Source organism: Ovis aries, chromosome 3, assembly GCF_016772045.2.
Source record: "Ovis aries strain OAR_USU_Benz2616 breed Rambouillet chromosome 3, ARS-UI_Ramb_v3.0, whole genome shotgun sequence".
Lineage (NCBI taxonomy): Eukaryota > Metazoa > Chordata > Mammalia > Artiodactyla > Bovidae > Ovis > Ovis aries.
The window spans coordinates 100,687,210-100,699,661 of NC_056056.1; the positions used below are offsets into that span (position 1 = coordinate 100,687,210).

Sequence of the window (12,452 nt, forward strand, 5' to 3'; positions counted from 1 at the left end):
AGAATTCAGTGAGAAACAGTAGTGCCTTAAAGACTGCATTAAAAACATTCTCCCTTTAAACATATGTTCACATTTAATAAGTGTTTATTTAGTGCTCTAAGGTGCTATTAATCATCTTTAGATTTAAACTAGAATTACTCAGAGTTAACTACCCCATTAGCATTCAGCAATTTCTACCCTTTGGATAACTGTCATCCACAAGTCAGCTTGTTTCCTCCACCTACTTATGATTGAGCATCAGTGATGAACAAGGCCTCCTAGGGATGAGATGCTGGATGGAATATGAATGTGGTCTCCTATCTTTGCTACCCATAGAGTAAAGATCAGGAACCTACTAGTTAAACATTTCTGTAAGCAAGTAATATGTATCATTGCCACTACTTAGATTCGAAATTCCATCAGATGCTTCTTTGATGCAGCCAATTAGATCGTGGCCGTAAGAAAGCCAAGAATACTGTGTTACTGGGCTATTTTCAACACCTCACAATCTGACCTCTCTTGGGAAAGAAATGCCTCTCTGTGCCTGAGATCAGCATGGGACAGTCAGTGCTCGGATCACCATGGAAAAGCCAACTTTTCATGGAAAGAATAAAATACATGCTTGTTTTAACAATCAAAAAAAAAAAAAAAAAGGACTTAGCCCTCTAGAAGCTTAAGGTTCAAAAGCCAGACTTCTGAAAAATGACCATATATAGGTATATGGAGGACCATATAAAGATATAAAGAGCATATGCATGCATTGTTATTTTAATCTGAAAGAAATCACTAATTTTGAATGTGTAACCTAAAAATTAGTAGCAGTACTAACAGCCAGCTATAATGATTACCAAGAGTTAAGACTGTTCCAAAAAATAAGATGAATTCAACTTTATCATGACATATAACAGATGATATGTGTCATTTTAAACTATTTTTTATTATTTTGTTTATCATTTTCATTATTACATAGCCAGAAATAGTAAAAAGGGCCCAAACTCTTAACAAGAATCAAATGAGCTTAAAACAATAGTTATTTTCTACAGAAAGATGAATTCTTGAGCCACCATCTGAACACTCACTTCTCTAATCAGGGAATTTTTTTTTTCAACACGCTAATTAGTGAAGCCTCACTTGGTTCTTTTCTGGGCATGTCTAACTCTTTGGGAGGTAACGTTTTATTTGTAACATATTTCCTCTAGAATATATTCCCTTCTCTGGCCTCCATGGGAGTCACTGTGGGGAGCAGTGAGAATCAAACTGATTTCACATCTGCTGCAGTGGGACAGATCAGCAAATAAATATATGCATCGATTTCCAAGGAGAAAATGGCCAAAAGCAGCATATTTACAATTCCTCTAAGCCACACTTCGCATCTCTCTATGAGACGGAAGACGATTATTGAAAGCCTTTGCTGCGTACACTTTATTTTTAACTAAATCTTTAAGTAGACTGCTGAGAAATGCCAATACTTCTACCGGTCCTGCTTTAGCTGTGCAATGAAACAGATCTTTTGCTTTTGCAAAATAGTGTTCCAAGCCTGAATAGCTCCTTTAGACATCATATTTATTGCAGTTATTTTAAAATACCTTTGGGGGTTAATTTTTGGCAAACTTCTCTTTTAAGAAATCTTCTGGACAGAAAGCCAGAGTTACAACTTGCCCTTGAATTTTGAACTTGCACCTCCCAAGGAAGAACAATTAAAACCTCCTGTGTTTTTAATGCACCTCATAATGAGTTGGTCAGTTCACTGATCAGGGACTGAGTTAGTTTGTGTCTCCTAGACAGAGGGATGGACAGAGCTGAACCCTGCCAGGAACTGCCTTAGAACTAATTAACTGCAAAGTCCAAACAGGGAAAACCCTCCTATTAAGGAAAAAAAAAAAAAAATGGTTCCGGTTCTAAATGATCAATTATGACCAGTTGTCTCTGCTAATTAAGTTAATTTAATAACCACTCCGTATTTTGCCGTAAAGACATAGGTTAATCAATATAAAGAATCAAAGGAGTAGGCATTAAAGACCAAACTCACCGAGTTCTCTCTTTCCAGACCCCTTCTGAACACCTGTTGAACCCAGGGGCTTTCAACTTTGCGAACTAACGCCTCCTGGTTACAACCTTGGAAGCTTTTAGACTTTGGAAGTGCGTGTGTATTTTTAAGGTTTCCATCTTGTTTAATCAACAGAGCTGGTTACTAATTATTTATGAATCACGGGGCTGAAAACAAACTTTCTTACCTTAAGCAGTTAAGGAGTGGCAGATAGAGAAGAGGGGTTGGTTTTTAATTTGGCCTTTTGGTACACGGCCCTACCCCCAGGTTACCCGCCCCGTCCGGATCTCTGGAAAGGTCAAAGGTAAGCCTCCTTCCTCGGCTCGCGGGAGGGAGCACACCTCCCAACAAAACAACGCGCTGGCATCCAACCTGGGGAGCAAGGCGGCGAGCAGGGCCCGGCTACGCGTGCCCAGGGTGCAGGCTCGGCACCCATTACGGCCCGGAATTACGGCCCGGAACCAATTCCGATCTAGGGACCCGTTGAGATCTTGGGCCCGGGGCGCGCATGTCACCCTTTCCGGGGGTCCCCGGCGCCCCACGTTCTGGAGAGCGCGCGATGGGGCTCAGGGAAACCTCTGGGCGACCTTCGAGGCTGCTACCCGGGCACGGCCTCCACCCACCTCGACGGTACTCTCTGAGCACCCCGGATCGGGGTGTCTCATCCTCTGCCTCCTATATCAAGACGCACACGGAGACTACCCGCCCGGCAGCCGCCGCGATCCCGCAGGACGCGATGTTCCCGCCGCAGGACCAGGGGCTGGGGGTGGGGACCCAACCGCCTGCGCCCCAGGCCCCCGGCGACGCGCAGTCCCGGGCCGGGGCGTCCCTCCCCGCTCCGTGCGTCCGCCGCGCCGGCAAGCAGGTGACCAAGTCCCGCGAACCTGCGCGCGCGCCCTCCCACCCCGGGGCCCCGCGTCCCGGGGCTCGGCCCTTACCTCGGAGCCGGCCGGGGCGGCCCCGCGGGGCCGGGCGCGGGCTGGGCCCGGGAGACGCGCCTCCCGCCGCCGCTGGGAGCCGAGGCGGCGAGCGGGCGCGGCGAGCTCCTCCCGGGCGGCGGCGGGAGGCGCTGCTCTCGCTGCTGCCGCCGCCGCCGCGGCTGCGGGTCTCAGAGCTACGCCGCCGCGGTGCGTCCCTAGGCTCCTGCGGGAGGCCGGCTGCTCGCGCGGCAAACTCTTCCGCACGCAGAGCCAGCGGGGAGAGGAGAGGAGAGGAGCCGCCGCCGCCGCCGCCGCCGCCACCGCTGCCGCCGCCGCCGCCTCTTCCTCCTCCCCCGCCCTCCTCCCGCCTCCTCCCGGTCCTCCTCCTCCTTCCCTGCGCTCCCGCGGCCGCCGCCGGCCGGGTCTGTCTTGGCCGCACGCCGGGCCCTGGCTGCGACCAAGCCTGGGACCCGCACCCTGCGCTCCCTACGAGCAGATGGACCCCTGGACCCACCTCCCACTGCCCAGCTTCCCTGAGCGGCGGAGACACCCGCGCCCAAGGCCTCCACCGCAGGGCTGCTGCCGGGGACGCGCGGCATGGTCCGGCCGAGGGTGCGGGGCGGGGACGGGGTGTGCTTAGAGGGGAACTGTCCGAAGGAGAGGCCAGTGGAGGTCCCGTTCAAGTTGTCAGTGGGGGCGGTGGGGAATCGCCCTCCCCTGCGCGCTGCCACCCGGCTGTCCAGCGCGTTGGGGGGGCCAGCGCGCCACCGTGGCCCCCAGCACGCGGTCCTCGTGGGGCAGCCCTGCGCGCAGACCACTGCGCTTTCCCGGAGAGCTGCGGGCGGGGATCAGGGAGACGCCGGCGAGCGCAGAGGACCGCGGCGCCTGCTGGGGAGGAACGATCACTGTTTCTTCCGAGGCGAACGTAGCCGGTCCGGAAAATGGGTCAAGGATGGAAAGGAGCCCCTCCTATAGGGCTTGGGGGCCGCGGCCAGGAGCGCACACCCGGAGCTCCAAGCTGCGGCTCCCTCCCCTCCCTCGCTGCCCTCCTCTCCTTTTGCACCAGTGCAGGAAATGTTCCACTGACCTACATATTTTTCCAAACATACGTGACCTTTTTTTTTTTTTTCCCCTCTGTGGGAGGAGACAGGCGAGAATCCAAAAAAAAAAAAAAAAAGAAGAAGAAGCTGGAGCGGTGCGCGCGAGAAAACAAGGAGGCATTCAGCAAGTCTCCCGCAAACAGCGAGCACAGACACGTGCGCATAAACAGTCCGGGGAGCCCGGAGCTGCTGGTGCAGCCTCTGCGGGGCTCCGAGGCAGAGTCGGGTGGGAAAAAGAGACCACGCGCCCCGCCGGGGCCCGGAACGGTGTCCTGGCTCCCCTGGACTCACAAACCATCCTAGGCGCCAGGGAAGAAACCCCATAGAGGCGATAGGTTTCCCTTCCCCGCGAGGTCACCCCGCGGGACATCACAGAGGCATGTTGCCCGGCGCAGCGCTCGGCGCCCAGCTGCCTTTTTCGGATGTCCCCGAGTCCTTTGTACAATCAGAGGGAAGTGCCCCCACCAGTCCTGTCCCATCACACTATCTTCTCAGGCCTCGCAGAACATCAGACGGGCTCCCCACTCGGTTCCAGGGCCCTGGCTTTATTTTCTCCGAGCTCAAGACAAACCCTCTCCAGCGCAGACCCGACCCACAGCGCCTTATTTGGGCATGCAACTCGGCACTGTCAATTAGATCAAAACGTTCACACAGACCTCCCTTTTCCCCCCTGTAAAGTAGGTCATTCTCTTTATTTCCCACTTGCATTATTTTTGTCTAATTCTCCTCCTGAAAAATAATCAGCCCTCAGGAGCTTTGCGCATCCTGAGAAGCTGTTATTCTTAGGCTTGTAGGGCTTTTCAAGAAGGAGGAGGAGGCATTTGGCACGTTGTGGTTTTGAAGTCCCTCCCTTTCCAAAAGGAGAACAGTTGAAAACTTTATGTTGCTTTGTTTTTCTACCCCCTCCCTTTCCTTCGGGCAAGTAGGTTTCACCCTGCCCTTAGAGTGAGGCTATGACTAATAACTACTAAAGGATAAAGTTCTATGCTCTTAACCGGATTTAATGCAGTATTTAAAGTCACCTCCCTTCCTTTCTTGTTTGAAAGAGATTTCAGCTCCCTCCTCCTTCTCCCTTTTGGGAACCAGCTGAACCGTCTTTAATTGATCTTTTAGAAAACAAATGGTCTACAGAAATAATACAGCAGGTGCAACTGCCCCACAGTGCAGCAGGTATTTTTGCTAGGGTCTGTTTTCACCTGTTGCCTGCTAGGATCTCCCATTAAATGCGTGGCTCCTGCCTTCTGATCATGGAGATGTTGTATATATCGTTGTTCTTACCCCGGATGCCATCCTGTCTCCTAGTGTTAATTCCACCTGTCAGAGCATAAAGGGGAGTGGATCTGCAGCAGAGAACCCAGTCAGGACCCGAGCAGAGTCGAAGAGGGACGTTTACCTCCTGTTCATTCTCTGCACTTGGCAGTTCAGTTCCTTTAGCTGGCATTTGTTGAAGGCTTGTCATGAATCAGGCTGGGCCTGTCCTGTGAGCAATGGAGGGAAACTTGACAGCTGTTTCTGTCTGTACAAGAAGGGTTTACAATGTGGAGGCAGGGACAAAGAGGAGGCCAATAGGGTGAGTGCCACAAGACCTAGTGACATGCGTTCAAGAGAGGGAATAAGGATGGGCTTCCTGGAGGAAGTGACATTGCTGTTAGGATTTTTCATCAACCAGATAACAAAGTCACATTGGCTCATAATCTGTGCATTATTCAAAATGTACAACCTGGAGCAAAAGAAACTATTGCAAAACCGCGTTGTCAATTTGGGGAAATTCTCAAGTCTCAGATGGTTCGTCCTTTAAAAGGGTGTGGATTTATTAAATGAATGAATGTTGCAGTGATATATCTAGGAACCCCAGCTATTTTCAAAAAAATGATTATTTATGGGTGGGAGGGAGAGGAAATGATTCATTCTAGTTGGTTATATCAATCTTTAAAGGTAGCAGAGAAACTATCTGAAGTTTTTGCAGTGTAATCAGATATTCTTTTCTCTCATAGAAGTTGTGGCATATCCTGATTAAAAATATTTGATTAAAATTTCAAAGTATATACAGTAGAAGTATCTGTATATGGTGCCACACACAGGTGCCACACACAGGTGAGAACATGTGGATGACTACCAGGGTCATAGTACTCGCTCAAATCTGGGACCGACGTTAGGCGTGTATGCAGTGTGCGTGTGTGCTCAGTCATGTCTGACTCTGCGAGCCCATGGAGCCTGCCAGCCTGCAGGGGATCTTCCCAACCCAGGGCTTGAACCCATGTCTCCTGTGTCTCCTACATTGGCAGGGGGGTTCTTTACCAGAAGCACCACCTCCTAGACATGTAAAGTCAGTAAATTAAACTCACACTGCAGCAGAAACACCAAGTACAGTGTTCCATGCTAGATGATATCATCACATTTTGGGGGACTAATTGTAAGATAGAGGGGCCATAAAAAAATTTTTTTAATGAATGCCCAGAAGCCATTTTATGGATTTTCATCTCTGAGTAGTAGTTTTCACTTAAACTTTAAAAACAGAAAACACAATTCTGTGCATCACTGAGTAGAATAATATGCTAGGGAAGAAGACTATTGCAACTGAGGCGGAAGGGGAAGTTGAGTCAGAATGAGGATGAAGAAGAGACCTCAAAGCGCATAACTGGAAATCAAATACTCAAAGGCCAGGGCTGATGAGCACCCCAAGAAGAAGGATTCAAGAATGTCCACCTGCATTTGAAATGCCAAGGATAGAATGTGAATGCCTTGTTTCTGCAGAAGCTTCATAGCAAGAGCAAAGTGCTGGGTGGGATTCAGTCACTGCAGCAGGCTCGACCTGAGGATGCTCCCAGGAAAGAATCCAGGCCTTGTGCAACTTGCCTGGGAGAGTGAGGACTGGACTTGGCATTGCTGCCTGTTAGATCATGTGGTTGGCAAACCAAAGAACTAAGTAAGATTTCCTTACAAAGCTGGCATGGAGGGCCCAGGGAGAAATCTGGGCTGGCGGAGTCTGGAGGTGACAAAGCCTCAAAGCCTCAGCTAATCCCTGCTAGTTGACTGCAGTGCAGGAGGAAATGGTATGTGTGAGTGCATGCAAACACCACACACACACACATCCTCCGGAAAAAGAGGTGGGAAGACTGCTGATAATACGGGCACTTGGAAATAATCTTTCCTTATAGTTAAGCACCACAAGAAGTCCCTTCACACACATAGTCTCAAAGTTTGGTTTTGCATGTGTGCCAAGTTGCTTCAGTCGTGTCTGACTCTTTGTGGCCCTATGGACGGTAGCCTGCTAGACTCCTCTGTCCATGGGAGTCTCCAGGCAAGAATACTGGGGTGGGTTGCCATGCCCTCCTCCTGGGGATCTTCCCACCCAGGGTGAAACCCAAGTTTCTTCTGTCTCCTGCACTGGCAGGCGGCACTTAGAGTTTACATCAGGGTGGACTATTGGTGTTATACTTTGGTGGCTTTAGATAAATGTATAATGACCGGCCTTTGCCATTATAGCGTCAAACAGAGTATTTTCACTGCCCTGAAAATCCTGTTTTCCACCTGCTCTTCCCTCCATCTTCACTAAACCCTGGCAATCACTGATCTTTTTACTGCCTCCATAACTTTGCCTTTTAAAGAATGTCATATAATTGGAATCACACAGTACCTAGCTTTTCATATTGGCTTCTTCTTAAAATGAACTTAAGTTTTCTCCATCAACACAGAATAATATTATGTTGTCTGGATAAGAAGTTTTTTAAACTGGTAGTTTAGGGACTTTCCTGGCAGTCCAGTGGTTAAGACTTTGCCTTCCAATGCAGGAGGTGTGGGCTTGATCCCTGGTCAGGGCCAACAAAACACCAAAAAACCAAGAAACAGAAGCCATATTGCCATATTGTAATAAATTCAATAAGAGACTTGAAAAAATAAGCTGACATTTTAGTAAACAGTGCTTTCCGTATTAATGGGTAACATTTGTCTAACATATGCCAGGTATTTACGTGACCTCATTTCAGAAGGCCCTATAAAAAAGTGACTTAGGATTTCCTAGTGACAGAGAAGAAACCTGACTTCCGCTCAAGGTACCTTCAGGGTGTTGGCAGATACGTGGCAGAGCAGGGTTTGATCCTTGCTCCCATGGTCCTTCCTCCCACCAGACCTAGCTCTCGGCTGTGTGAGATGCGAACACAAGGATATCTGTGGCATCATTCACTCCCCGTGAGATCTTGCTGGATAACGAACTGGTACCAAAGCAGGCATGCACTGCTCAGCGGATGCGCACTTCTTATCTCGGTTTTCCCTTGTTCTTCTCTCAGTACATCAGCTATTAATGTATCTTTACTCCAGTCTTGAATCAGCTCTCTTCCAAGCACTTGAAATAGAAATCTAGGATGAAGGCTTGGGGTTGACAAAAGAGTGACACTTGGTCCTGATAAGCCGCAGAAAGAAAGAAACTCACTGGGCTGATATGTAGTGTTATTGGCATATTGGCATCTCACCAAGGGCAGGCACTGTTTGGACTTTGGTGACAGCCTGGATGGGAGTGGCCTTTGGTCAGCATATGTGGTCTTCAAACCAGCTCTAGGTTATACAGGTTGGGAATGAAAGCAGATTCGTCCTGTGAAAGTGAGTTTGAGTGACAGCAAGCTTCCCTCACTTGGCCCATGATAGGGGGACCAGGGTGGGCCAGCCCAAGGTGGAGGCCTCGCTCAACCGTTACATATGGTCATCCTTCTGGTTACGTCAGCGGCTGGGGACGTAGCCTTTCTCATTGGAACTAGATTTTGTTGTTGTTGTTGTTGTTGGGGGGAGATGCTCAGCTCAGATTTGCTCCCAGGAAGTTTTTAAACAACCCAGGTGGTGCAAGTGGTAAAGACTCCACCTGCCAATGCAGGAGACCTGGGTTGGGAAGATCCCCTCGAGGAGAAAAATGACAACCCATTCCAATCTTCTTGCCTGAAACACTTCAGGGACAAGAGGAGCCTGGTGGGCTACAGTCCATGGGGTTGCAGAGAGTTGGGCACGACTGAGCACCACACACAGGGCTACGCAGTACCCATCTTTCTCAATCTGTACAAGGTGGTAGCCTATGCAAGACGGGGAAAGGAACAGTGGCTTCAAAGCACGCAGAGGAGGGAATGGAGGGAAAGTCTTTTGTGTACAGGGTGTCAGGAGCTAGAGGGAGGAAGGCCTGGGGGTGCAAATGTGGGTGGGCTGGAAATGAGCCAGAAGGAACGGGGGTGTTTCTCAGCTCCTGCAACTAGCCGAGTGGATTTCAGAAGCAACTGTAGAGTCAGATACAGGGTGTATCTGTAAAGCACATACAGGGTGGAAGGAATCACTTCCAAAGGGATGGGCCCACTGTTGAGACACATGCTCCTCCACCCTGTGCAGGAAACACCCTTTAAACAGGGCAGAAAGACAGCTGTGTTGCCACACAAGCGGGCACCGTCTTTCACTGTTCTCAGCTCATGTCCCATTGAACTCCACTAAGAGATCCAAGCAGTCAGTCCTAAAGGAAATCAACCCTGAATATTTGTTGGAAGGACTGGTGCTGGAGCTGAAGCAACAATCCTTTCTTTGGCCACCTGACGCAAAGAGCCGACTCATTGGAAAAGACCTTGATGCTGGGAAAGATTGAGGGCAGGAGGAGAAGGGGGAGACAGAGGACAAGATGGTCGGATGGCATCACTGACTCAATGGATATGAGTTTAAGCAAGCTCCGGGAGATAGTGAAGGACAGGGGAGCCTGGTGCGCTGCTGTCTATGGGGTCACAAAGAGTTGGACAGGACTTAGCTACTGAACAACAACAAACAAGGAGAGGTCATTTAATGTATTTGTTGTTTAGTTGCTAAGTCGTATTCAACACTTTTGCGACTCCATGGACTGTAAACCGCCAGGCTCCTCTGTTGATGGGATCTCCCAGGCAAGAAAACTGGAGTGGGTTGCCATTTCTTTCTCCAAGGAATCTTCCCAATCCAGTGATCAAACCTGCGTCTCCTGCACTGGCAGGCAGACTCTTTACTGCTGAGCCACGAGGGAAGCCCCTTTACTGTATTTACATGTGTCTGTTTAAAATGGGCATTTTCAGCTCATTTCTCAGACTGATTTCCATTTCTGTCTCTTTTTAAGATTCTTTGACTTGGGCGCAATGCTGTTCGAATAGTTAAGTTTCTACACTAACAGATGCGTAATCATACTCTGCCATGTACTTTGGCTGGGAAGAACTTTTAGTGAACCGAAATTCATTATACAGAGTTCACTTGAAGTGAAAAGCTAATGATAGAAAAATGTTCTCCAAGGATCTATTTATAAAATCCCTCCCAAGTAGGCAGAAGAGATGCATTTCCTGTATGGACAAGCATTATTTTCTCAATATGCTTTGTTAGAAGGTTTTGGTGAGAAAGAAGCTTTTCTCAATGGCATTGACAGTGAACCTGATTCTTGAATAAGACAACCTCATTCGATGTTTTTGAAATGTGCTATTGCTTGTCTCTCTGGCTTTCTTCCTTTCAAGGCAAAGGAGTGTTTGCCCTGAAATTATAGATGCTTTTATCGTGGCAATGGGGCTTGACTGTATTTTTGCATTCCAGAAATTTCTAACTAAAGCTATTGTTGCTGCTGTTGTTTAGTCACTAAGTCGTGTCCGACTCTTTGTGACCCCGTAGACCGCAACATGCCAGGCTCCCCTGTCCTCCGCTATCTCCAGGAGTTTGCTCAAATTCATGTCAGTTGAGTTGGTGATGCCATCTAACCATCTCATCCTCTGTCGCCCCCTTCTTCTCCTGCCCTCAATCTTTTCCAGCATCAAGATCTTCCCAGGTGGCACTAGTGGTAAAGAATCCACCTGCCAATGCAGGAAATGAAAGAGACACGGGTTTGATCCCTGGGTCAGGAAGATTCCCTGGAGTAGGAAATGGCAACCCACTCCTGTATTCTTGCCTGGGAAATCCGATGGATAAAGAAGCCTGGCGGGCGACAGTTTATGGGGTCACAAAGAGTTGAACACGACCGAGCACACACACACACACACACACACACACACACACGTAAACACACACAAACCATTAAAGATACTTTTCCTTTTTATGATGATTATGGAGGTTCTGATGGGGCAAAGTGCCTTATGTCTGGGATTGACTGAGTACTAGGGCTTTTCTTGAAAGACTTTTCACTTGCGAATTTAAGAGGCCAGTGGGTAGCACCTTGTTTTCTGGGCCCTGAAATTCAGACCAGTGGGTCTCAAAATGTGTTCCTTGGGCCAACCACATCAGCTTCATCTGGGAACTTGTTAGAAATACAAATTCTCCACTCAGATCTGCTGAATCAGAAACCCTGGTCATGGGCTCCAGCAAAGTGGGTTAAAAAAGCCTTTCAGGAGATTTTAATGTATATAACATCTGAGAAGTACTGATTTAGACAGGTAGTGATGCCACAGGTAGGGGACTGCTCCATTGTGATATGACATGAGCTCATTTTATTGTTCTTCCTGTGCCAGTCCCTGGGTTAAGTAAGAGCAGGCAGGCATTCATTTGTTTAATCTTCACAGCCACCCTTTGAGGCTTCGCTGATGACTCAGCAGGTAAAGCATCTGCCTGCAATGCAGGAGACGCATGTATGATCCCTGGGTCAGGAAGATCCCCTGGGGGAGAAAATGGCAACCCACTCTAGTATTCTTGCCTGGGAAGTCCCATGCACAGAGGAGCCTGGCGTGCTACAGTCCATGGGGTTGCAAAGAGTCAGACACAACTGAGTGACTGAGCAAAGACACCCTTTGAGGGTGGTTTTCTTATTATCCCTTTTGACAGATGATGGAACGGGGCCAGGAGGGGTTACATTATTGCACAGGTACTGCCGCTAGCAGGGAGCAGGGCAGGATGGTAATGGGGGCCTCTGCTGCCCACGCTGACGCTTTGACCACCCTGCACTTCTGCTGGCCTTAGACACATTCACCCAGGTGACTGATGGGAATAAGTCCCCTCCTCAAGATTTCTCCCCATTTTCCTATTTCTTCATTCCTTCTCTTTCACTCAGTATCTTCTGGGCGTCTCTTCTTTCTTGCTCTCACTCTCTACCTCGCCCCTCCCCCTGCTCCATGGAAATGAACTGCTTTAAAATATTCCATCTCATCTTTAACTTTGTTCTCATTTGATGCTTCATCAGAGTCCAGCCTGGCCAAATCTGAAGCACAGAGCTGAGCCAATACCTGGTGACCTTAGGTTGCGTTGAGAGCCAGTTGGCTTGACTGTGGTTTTTAGAGAAAGCAAAACTGGCAGGGAGGACCATTAAGTTAATATGCCTTTTACCCAAGAGGGAGACGGCTATTAAATGCAGTAAGCTGTGTTTGTGCTGTACAAGGTGGGGTCTGTAGGCATTGTCTGAACTCATAGGGAGCTGGAGGGCTAAGGTCTAAGATACTAATCTGAGCCAACCAG

At 48.9% G+C, this 12,452-nt stretch overlaps 1 protein-coding gene across 7 annotated transcripts in view; it reads right to left on the bottom strand.

Annotated features, from left to right (window-relative positions):
- NPAS2 (neuronal PAS domain protein 2) overlaps nucleotides 1-3,221 on the bottom strand; it is a 204,754-nt gene extending 201,533 nt beyond the window's left edge. For all 7 annotated transcript variants that reach the window (XM_060412417.1, XM_004006132.6, XM_060412415.1 and 4 more), the window contains exon 1: nucleotides 2,965-3,221. The gene's annotated coding sequence lies outside the window, so the exon portion shown is untranslated. The remainder of the gene's footprint in view (nucleotides 1-2,964) is intronic.
- Between the last annotated feature and the right edge of the window lie 9,231 nt (nucleotides 3,222-12,452).